This window comes from Pteropus vampyrus, unplaced genomic scaffold (assembly GCF_000151845.1).
Source record: "Pteropus vampyrus isolate Shadow unplaced genomic scaffold, Pvam_2.0 Scaffold2, whole genome shotgun sequence".
Lineage (NCBI taxonomy): Eukaryota > Metazoa > Chordata > Mammalia > Chiroptera > Pteropodidae > Pteropus > Pteropus vampyrus.
Window position 1 is genome coordinate 15,785,158 of NW_011888783.1, and position 9,900 is coordinate 15,795,057.

Sequence of the window (9,900 nt, forward strand, 5' to 3'; positions counted from 1 at the left end):
TGCCACTTCCAGGGCCCAGGTTGGGAGGAGTCAAATTCAAGAAAGACTAGAGAGTACAGAAATTAGTAATAATGTGTGGGTAATGTGTTTTTAGACAAATAAATTGATATTATTTTGTGTTTTTCTAGGCAATACTAACAAGGAAAATATTAGGATGAAAGGTGGGGGTAAGCTGTATTCAGTAGTATATTAAATTCCTTTTCTTTGATAGGAGGTGGCCAGAGATTAATTTCAGGCTTTGGGGTATTTTTGTCTGTTTTTTAAGTTTAGTTACATATATGTTAACAACTTCTGGTCAAGATGGCAGAGTAGGTAAATGCTATGCTTGCCTCCTCCCATGACCACATTAAAATTACAACTAAACAACAGAACAACCATCATTGAGAACCACCCGAAGACAAGTCCTATAAATAAGGACATAGAGAAGAAGCCACACAAAGACTCATAGGAGGGACACAGAAGGGACACAGAAGAAACAAGCCCCCACACCCTTGGTGTGGTGGTTAAGAAACAGGAGGAAATTGTGGCTGTAGAGGTCCTCCCTTGAGGAGTGAAAGGTCCCAGACAGGGCTCCAGTGCTGGGAAGAGAATTCCACATAACTTCTGGCTGTGAAAACTAGCTGTGACTGTGGCTGAGAGAGACGGAGGGCTGCTGGAGTCCCAAGTGTTCCTCTTAAAGGGCTCACACATAGATTTATTCACTGATGGACTCACTTGCTCTAAGCTCCAGGACTGGGGCAGTAGCTCAAAAAGCACAAGTGGCATACAGGGAGGAATGAAATTGTTTGGCTTCAGGGTGAGGGCTGGAAAGACAGCTTTCTTCCAGACAGAAGTGTTGGAAGACATTATTGTTCCTTTATTGAGTCCTCCCGCAATGCACCCTTCAGGTGCAGGCAGGCACCAAGTATGAGTTTCCATTACCCCAGCCTGGGTGATTCCCTGAGACCTGCCGGGCCCAACTTTCAGGCTCACCCAAGCTGCTTCCGGTGGCTTTTCCATACAAATAGCCTATCTTGGTTTAAGCTAAAGACACTTCCTAAAATCTCTCAAAGGCTCACAAACCCCAAACAAGCAGCATCTGGCCTGGGCATGCCCGCTACCTCTTGGTAAGTGACCCCAAGCCTGGTACTAGGGGCTATCAACCTTGGTTTGCAGTTTAGCCTCTCCCAGGTGCCTTCAAGCCCAGCACAAGTGGTGACCATCTACAGATCACTTTGTAGCTCATACAAGTGGCCCCCAGATGGATACAGGCAGTGGCTTACCTTGCCTTTACCGGAGCCCCTCTCAAGAGGCCTCAGAACCAACACCCTTGGCCAGCTTAAGACCACACCAGAGCACCACCCAACCACCTCTACAAATGACACACCCAAAGGGCAGAGTAGGCAGGCACCAGAGCCCCACTAAAGTCAATCCTGCTCAAGGGGGAAGGGTCAGCCCCTGCACACAGCTCTTCTGCTGTAGTCACAGCCATTCCTCACAGCCAATCAGCTTGAGGGTCAATGATCCAACTGACCTTCCAACAGCAACCAAGGCTTAACTACAACAGAGGGCACACGCAACCCACATAAGTGATATACTGGAAGTACCCAGCTCAGGTGACCAAGGAGACTGTGCCACTGGGCTCTATAGGATATCTACTATATATGGCCACTCTACAAAAAACAGGATATGTAGTCTACAGCCATGCCACCCTGAACATGCTCAATCTTGTCTGATCTCGGAAACTAAGCAGGGTCGGGCCTGGTTAGTATTTGGAAGGGAGAACACCTCAGAATACCAGGTGCTATAGGCATTTAAAAAAAACAAAACAAAACAAAAAAACACCTGGATACGTAGAAGATTTACCTAATACATAAAAACAAACACAGGGAGTAAGCTAAAATGAGGAGACAAAAAAACACAACCCAAAGGAAAGAACAGAACAAAACTCCAGAAAAAGAACTAAACAAAATGGGACAAGCAATCTACCAGATATGAGTTCAAAACATTGGTTATAAGGATGCTCAGTGAACTTAGGGGAAAAGTAGATGAACTCAGTGAGAACTTAAAGAGATAGGAAACATAAAAATGGAGATAGAAAACATAAAAAAAAAAAACAGAAATGAAGAACACATTAGAGGGACTCGACAATACATTAGATGAAGCAGAGGACTGTATCAGAGATTTATAAGACAAGGTAGGATAAAATACCCAATCAGACCAGCAAAAAGAAAAAAGAATTTTAAAAAATGAGGATAGTTAAGGGGCCTCTGGAACAACATCAAGTGTACCAATATTTGCATTGTAGGGGTAAGAGTGTAAGAGAGAGAGCAAGGAATTGAAAACCTATTTGAAGAAATGATGACAGAAAACTTCCCTAACCTGGTGAAGAAAATAGACATAGCCCTGGAAGCACAGAGAGTTGCAAACGAGATGAACCCAAAGAGGCCCACACCAAGCCACATCATACTTAAAATGCCAAAAGTTAAAGACAAAGAGAGAAAAGAAAAACAATCATTTACCTATAAGGGAACTCCCAAAAGACTGTCAGCTGGTTTTTTAATAGAAACTGCAGACCAGAGAGGATTGGCATGAAATATTCAAAGTGATGAAAAGCAAAGACCTACAACCAAGATACTCTACCCAGCAAAGCTATCATTTAGAATCAAATGTTAAAGGGACAGGAGGGGGAAAGGGAGGGGAGAGGAAGATGAAAAGGAGGAGGAGGAGGAGATGGAGAAGAAGAGAAAGAGGAAGAAAAATAAAAAATGCGAATAATAAAATATCAATAACTACATACCTATCGACAATTATTTAAATGTAAATGGGTTAAATACTTCAATCAAAAGACAAGAGTAGCTGAATAGATTTAAAAAAAACCCAAGACTTTTACATATGCTCCCTACAAGAGACTCATTTCAGATCAAAAGACACACAGAGACTGAAAATAAAGGGATGGAAAAGCTATCTCATGCGAAAGGACCTGAAAAAATAACTGGGGTAGCAATACTTATATCAGACAAAACAGACTTTAAAACAACAGCTATAACAAGAGACAAAGAAGGACCCAGCAATTCTAATCCTGGGTATTTATGTGAAGAAATCCAAAACACTAATTCAAAAAGACATATACATCCCTATGTTCACTGCAGCATTATTTAGAATAGACAAGATATGGAAGCAACCTAAGTATCCACTAGTAGATGAACAGGTAAAGAAGAAGTGGTACATATAAACAATGGAATATTCCTCAGCCGTAAAAAAGAGTAAAATCTTGCCATTTGTGACAACATGGATAAACCTAGAGGTATTATGCTAAGTGAAAGAAGTCAGACAGAAAAAGAAAAATACTGTAGGATTCTAAAAAAAACGAACAAACAAAACAGAAGAATGTCATAGATACAGAGAGCACTTTGATGGGAGGCAGTGTTGAGGGGATGGGTGAAAATGGGGAAGGGATTAATATGTACTAATTGCCAGTTATAAAAACTGTCATTCGGAAGTAAAGTACATCATAGTGTATATAGTCAATAATATTGTAATAACTATGCATGAAGTCAGATGGGTACTAGACTTATCAGGATGATCACTTCAAAAGTCGTATAAATGTCTATTCACTATGTTGTATACTTGAAACTAATATAATACTGTTTGTCAACTGTAATTGAGAAGTGAAAAATTATTTAAATATATGTTAACAATTTAATGGCAACTACTAAAAAAATAAAGAAGATATTCTATCTTTTTATGAGGAAGAAATTGGAATTTACTGAACTTCCCATTAGAAAATTCAATGAACTATGACACACTTACATATAGACTACTATAAGCTATAAACTCTAAGTGACTGGAATACTTATGGGGCTCACAGAGAAACTAATTCAGGGGTTGGTGGAGTTGAGGTTCGCCAGCAGAAGGGGGACACTGAGAGTGGTAATAGCTCACCTGGGACTATTAAGAAGATGGAAGAGAATTCCATGCCTACAATTCTTGAAGCTAAGCTAAGCAGAGCCTACTAGGCTGCTGGTGACAGATGAGCTCCTCAGGCAAAAACCCTGCTTTTGTTTAGAATGTTAACCAATAGGGAAACTACACGGCACAGATGAGAGCCCATAGGCAATGACTGTAGGAGAGAAGGTGATTTGGGGGATCCAAGATGTCAGAGCCTCAGATTTGGGGGCTATCCAGGGCAGAAAGAATTTGGAAGTGGCAGAAATAGAACGTCAAGCTGTGCCTTTCTACTGAGAAGGCAGACTTGGAGAAAAGTACACAAAATAGTGATTAAGGTAAGGTCTGGCCAAAACAGGTAAACCAAACCTATTGGTTCTGCCTCACTTTCAGAGGCCCATTCTATCCAAGATAAATTTACAGTGACAGCAGTAATCTTATAGTAGAGAGTAGGGAAACCGGTGAACCAGAATCATCACTCATGCCACCCAACTATCAGATTTACTTGGTGGGAGGAAAACAGGTATTTCCACAGTGGGTGGTACTATTCAGCCCAGGGTAGCCTAACACAATTCACGCCTTTGAAAATAGATTATTTTATTTTGATAGAAATGCTTCCTTTGCTGGGATAATTATCAACTAGACCATTTGAATATGTGGAGAGTATCCTAACGGTTTGGTGTTGCAAGTGCAAGTAATTGTCTCCACTATGGCTGAGAGCTTATTGTCATCATCTTGAGATGGTATTAAGGATCCTACATGGAGGTCCTATGATTCTGATTAGACAGAGCAGAGTGTACAAATGAGCCGAGTCAATCACAGGTAGGCACAGCTGGGTGTCTGATGCACTCTTTGAGGCAGACTGCACTCCTCGAGGCAGACAGAAGACGGTAGATAACAGACATTCATAATGCAGTGCAGCTGGAGCCCCAGATCAAACAACCAGTTCCAAAGTTGAGCCAAGGATCCGAGGAAGGAGTTGGGTATGGGAGGCCAGAGCAGGGGTTCAGAGATGGGACACCTTCCAGGAATTTTATCAAAAGGTTATTTTCTTCGAAGTGGTTGTTTTTTTTTTTTATTAGACATGATATGGAGCTGTAAAGTGACTTTTGCTCAAGAGCATCTTAAAGGTTCTGCTAGACATTTGACAAACATATAATAAGTATATCCCTCCCAGACATGTGACAAACATGTGATAAGCATACTCACAGCGTGATTACGAGCCATTAGTACACACATCCTGCAGTTGCTTACTCTTTTCAAGCCTTAAGGTCTCATTGCTTCAGTTTCTCTAGAGGAAATACATATTGACTTTAAAATAATTTATATTTCCATTAGTTGATACTGCTCTGCTATCTTCTTTGATCATACTTCATAGATTCGTATCTATTTGTACATTTCTATTTTATTTTATTCTGTACTGAGAATTTTTTATCTTGACTCCATAGAAGGAGCTATAGAAGTATTCTTCTCTGTGTTGGGTAAGAACTTTCTACACTCTGAATCTAGAATGGGGCTCCAATAACACATGAGAATTTGAAAAATGGTACAAAGTAACAATTTTAAAAGACATTTAACTTTTAGAAAAAAACGTAGGTCAATATCATCATGATCTCGATGCAGGAAAGGATTATTTTTTAAAGACACCAAGTGTAAAAACTATAAAGAAAAAGATTAGTAAAATGTCATATATTAGAAAACAACATCTCTGAGGAAAGAAGAATGATGATTGCTTCTCAAAGACAGAAGCTTTAAGAGATGGTGAAATGACTGCAGTGGAGTTTTGCTACATAATCCACAATATGGCAAATGTATTGGCTTAGTTATTGAATGTGCCAGAAAATTACTTCATCCAGTTTCACCCATAATATGAACTTTCTGACTGGGATTTGATAATGCCACTATAGTGAAGACATGATGTATATATACAAGAAACGAAGACAGTGATCAGTTTTGTTTTGTTTGCTTTTCTCCACAAAGGACAAACCGAAAAGAAATGAGTTTTGCATGAGGAACAACTTTCTAATAGGAAAACAGCCATTTAAATAGTTTTCTGAAGGAAGTCGCCAGACTTCGCCTGCCCTTTTTTCTATAACACATTTCTCCCCGTAGAGCACTGAGACTCTAGAAAAATTTTCTGCCCTCCTCTAAGGCAAATATTCCTGCCTGCCCTTGAAACAGATGTATAATTTCTAGTTTATTCCCTAGAGCAGCCTTAACTAAGAATTTGCATTAGAATTATCTGCAGAATCTGGGAAAAAAATACAGACCTTGGACCCAATCTCCATGATATTGATTTAGTAAGTCTGGCTGGGGCCCTGGTAGCTATATTTTTAAAAATTATGTACTACAACAACCATCTCCAAAACTAGAATCCAGTCTTCTTTCTGACTGGGTCTCTGACTAACACTCTTGTATTTAAGAGGTCTTAAGTTCTCTTTCCTGATTCAACTTTTTGGAATGTTTTAGGGAAAGCCTCCATAGAAATTGGGGTAAATGGAAGGCCTAAATAACTTTTGGAATTCTGGGAGCATTTCAATAGTTGTAGAATTAATTATTAGGACATCGTTTGTCATATTTGGTCTATGTCAAAACCAATGATGATTCCCCATGATTTATTCTGTTTCAGCCATTGTCAGTCACAAAAACAATCTGCTGCTAGAGATTAGTGTTCTGATACCTCTGCTGCTAGAGATTAGTGTTCTGATACCTCTGCTGCTAGAGATTAGTGTTCTGATACTTCTCTGTCAGATACTTTTGTTGGTAGCTGAAAGAAGCAGAATAAGAAAGAGCAGGTGTTTCCATTTTAAGTGATTCTCTAAATACAGAAACTTCACAAACTTGTGTAGCTGGCATTCTAAGAGTTAGTAGGTCAACAAATATTTATCAAGTACCTACTATGTGACAAGCAATGTTCCAGGCACTGAAGATCCTATAGCAATCACCACAGAGCACCTGTCCCTTCAAGGAGGAGACTGGAATTCCTGAAATACTCTACTGGAAGAATGCTTCTGAGGTCTGTGCTTAATTGTTGTGCTGAGGATGTGATAACCTTTTTTGAACTAGTTATTTACTCAAAAGTTTCAATCATATTTTAACTAGAATCAGCTAAAGACCTTCTTACTCCAAAGTCAAAATTAAATCTGAGGTTTTCTCTATTTCCTCTATATTTTACAAAGTTGGTTAGTTTTAGAGCTTTTCATCTTAGAGATTATTCAAATTACAAAATGCTCTACACATTTTATAAGATTCTTTGTTTAAAGATTGCCTATTACATAAACTTGTCTCTGAGCACATTTTTTTCTCTTTTTTTCTCCCCTTGGCTTTGTTGAAATATAATAGATAATTAGTTGCTTGTATTTATATTGTACAATTCAATGAGTTTTTTCAATTATAGGTGGCACACAATCATATATTAGTTTCAGTTGTACAGCATAGTGATTAGAGAACTATATAACTCACAAAGTGATCACCTCAGTAAATCTAGTACCCCTCTTCCCCCTACATATTTATTACATTATCCATTTGTACTTCTTAATCTCTTTGCCCTTTTTCATCATCCCCCAACCCCCCTCCCATTTAGTAGCCCTCAAAATATTCTCTATGAGTTTGTTTCTGTTGTTGTTGTTGTTTTGTTCTTTTGATTCCACATGTACATGAAATCATGTGATATTTGTCTTTCTCTATCTGACTAACTTCATTCAGCACAATACCCTCTAGGTCCATCAAGGCAATATCTTTCTCCATCCCCTTGCTTTTAGTCTGTGTGTGTCTTTTAATCTGACGTGAGTCTCTTGTAGGTAACATGTAGGGGTCATATTTTCTTATCCATTCAGCCACTCTATCTTTTGGTTGGAGCATTTAATTCTTTTCCATTTGAGGTACTAGTTGATAGGAATGTAGTTATTACCATTCTTTATTCCTGTTTTTGATAAATGTTTTTTCTTCTTAAAGAAGTCCCTCCAACATTTCTTATAATACTGGTTTGGTGTTGATAAATTCCTTTAGCTTATTTTTGTCTGGGAAGCTCTTTATCTGTCCTTCTAAATGATAGCTTTGCTGAATAAAGAATTCTTGGTTGTATGTTCTGGGTTTTCACCACTTTGAATATTTTGTCCCTTGAGTCCTATATAGTTTCTTTTGAAAAATCAACTGCCAGTCTTATGGGTGCTCCTTTGTAGGTAACTAACTGCTTTTCTCTTGCTGTTTTTAAGATTCTCTCCTTGTATTTAAACTTTTGCATTTTAATTATAATGTGTCTTGGTGTGGGGTTCTTTGGGTTCATCTTTTGGGGGACTCTCTGAGCTTCCTGGGGTTGTATGTCTATTTCCTTCACCAGATTAGGGAAGTTTTCCATCATTATTTCGTCAAACAGCTCTTCAACTTCTTGTTCCCCTTTAGGTACTCCTATGACTTGGATGTTTTTACATTTAATTTTGTCACATAGGCTCCTTAAATTATTATCATCTTGGCTTTTTTCTTGCCGTTCTGATAAGGTGCCCATGGCTTCCCCAACCTCTGTATCGGTGGTTAGATCCTCTTCCTTATACACTGTCGATTTCCTCTAATATACTCTTCATCCCAGATAACGTGTCCTTCATTTCTGACTGGTTCACTTCTATAATTTCCATTTCCATTTTTATGTTTTTGAAGTTCTCACTGAATTTAACCAAAAGTTTATTGAGCATCTTTATAACCAGTGTTTTGAACTCTGCACCTGTTAGATTACTTGACTCCATTATATCTGGATCTCTGTTCTGTTCTGTCATATGATTTCTGCTTCTTTGTCTTCCCATTTTGGCTGCCTTTCCATGTCTATTTCTATGTATGAAGCAAAACTCCTAAGTGTCCCGGTCTTATTAGTGTGGATTTGTGAATTAGGTGTCCAGTGGCACAGTCCTGAGAGGGATTCAGCTGCAGACCAAATTTAGCCTAAGCCTCTACCCCTCTAGGGCCAACTGTTAAGATTTGGCAAGCAATCCACAGATGCTGTGCTTATAGTTGCCTCAACAAGTCATGCCAGAAACTGAGGCCAGCTGCCAACAGTGTGGGTCTTGGGGTTGGCTCAGTAAGGAGCACTGGATTCACTGAGGATACACCTGGATGTGGCTTGGGTGGGGCCACAAGTTGGGGGAGGCAGAGTTTCAGGGAATCCTCTGGGCAGAGTGACCTCTCTTATCCAGTTTGATGATGTCTCAGCTATGGCAATACTGCCAGCACTTCTGCCCATGAGAAAGCCTCGCCTCTGGCCCTCACTCCAACAACTCAGTGGCCCCCTGTAAGTCTCTGGTGCCGCCCGAGCAGCCGACCAAGTGCTGGTGCTCAGAGCAAGCAAGTCCATCACCACAAAAATCCGGTTGCAGATATGGCCCCTTTAAGAGGTCTCTGCAGCTGCCAGCTGCCAGCTGCCACTGCCATAGCCTCTGTCCCACTCAGCCACTCAGGACCAGGCAGGCAGCCCTGTATCTTTGCCCCCTCCTACCTTCTACTGTTGCAGGTTGATTAATTACTTCTCTCCCTGTTGTAGTGCTTCTGTTCATCTAGATCCCAGGAGACTTTGCTTGCTGTTTGCTCTGTGTTTCCGTCTCAACTTTCATGTGGTCACAAGAGGGATGAACAAAGCCTCTATCATCTGTGCCATTTTTAGGTGCATCCTTCTGAGTACGTTTTTAAGTGAACAAACTAGTAGTAAAAATGGGAGTATTTTGTTTGTTTTTCACGTTTGTGTTCCTGATCTCTAATCTCTTTCAAAAAAAAAAAAAAATGTGGTCAAAACAAAACCACCAAGTATCAAGAAGCTAAATCCATCCAAATCCATCCTGAAACAAAATGGATGGCCAGTAAAGTCATCACACTTCTACCATATGGTTTCTGTACCCTATTTTATCAAAGTCCTCCATTTAACTTTCAGTTTCATAATCTAATTCTGGCTTCATCGCTTTTCCGCTTAAGTGCTGGCCCAGACAAAAGCCT

At 39.7% G+C, this 9,900-nt stretch overlaps 1 long non-coding RNA gene and 1 pseudogene across 1 annotated transcript in view; one reads left to right on the top strand and one right to left on the bottom strand.

The window, feature by feature from the left end:
- Positions 1-5,198, bottom strand: part of LOC111738207 — a 36,836-nt gene extending 31,638 nt beyond the window's left edge. The window contains exon 1 of the long non-coding RNA XR_002779774.1: positions 5,137-5,198. This is a non-coding gene — a long non-coding RNA (uncharacterized LOC111738207). The remainder of the gene's footprint in view (positions 1-5,136) is intronic.
- Positions 1,674-1,792, top strand: LOC111739588 (annotated as a pseudogene).
- Positions 5,199-9,900: the final 4,702 nt, after the last annotated feature.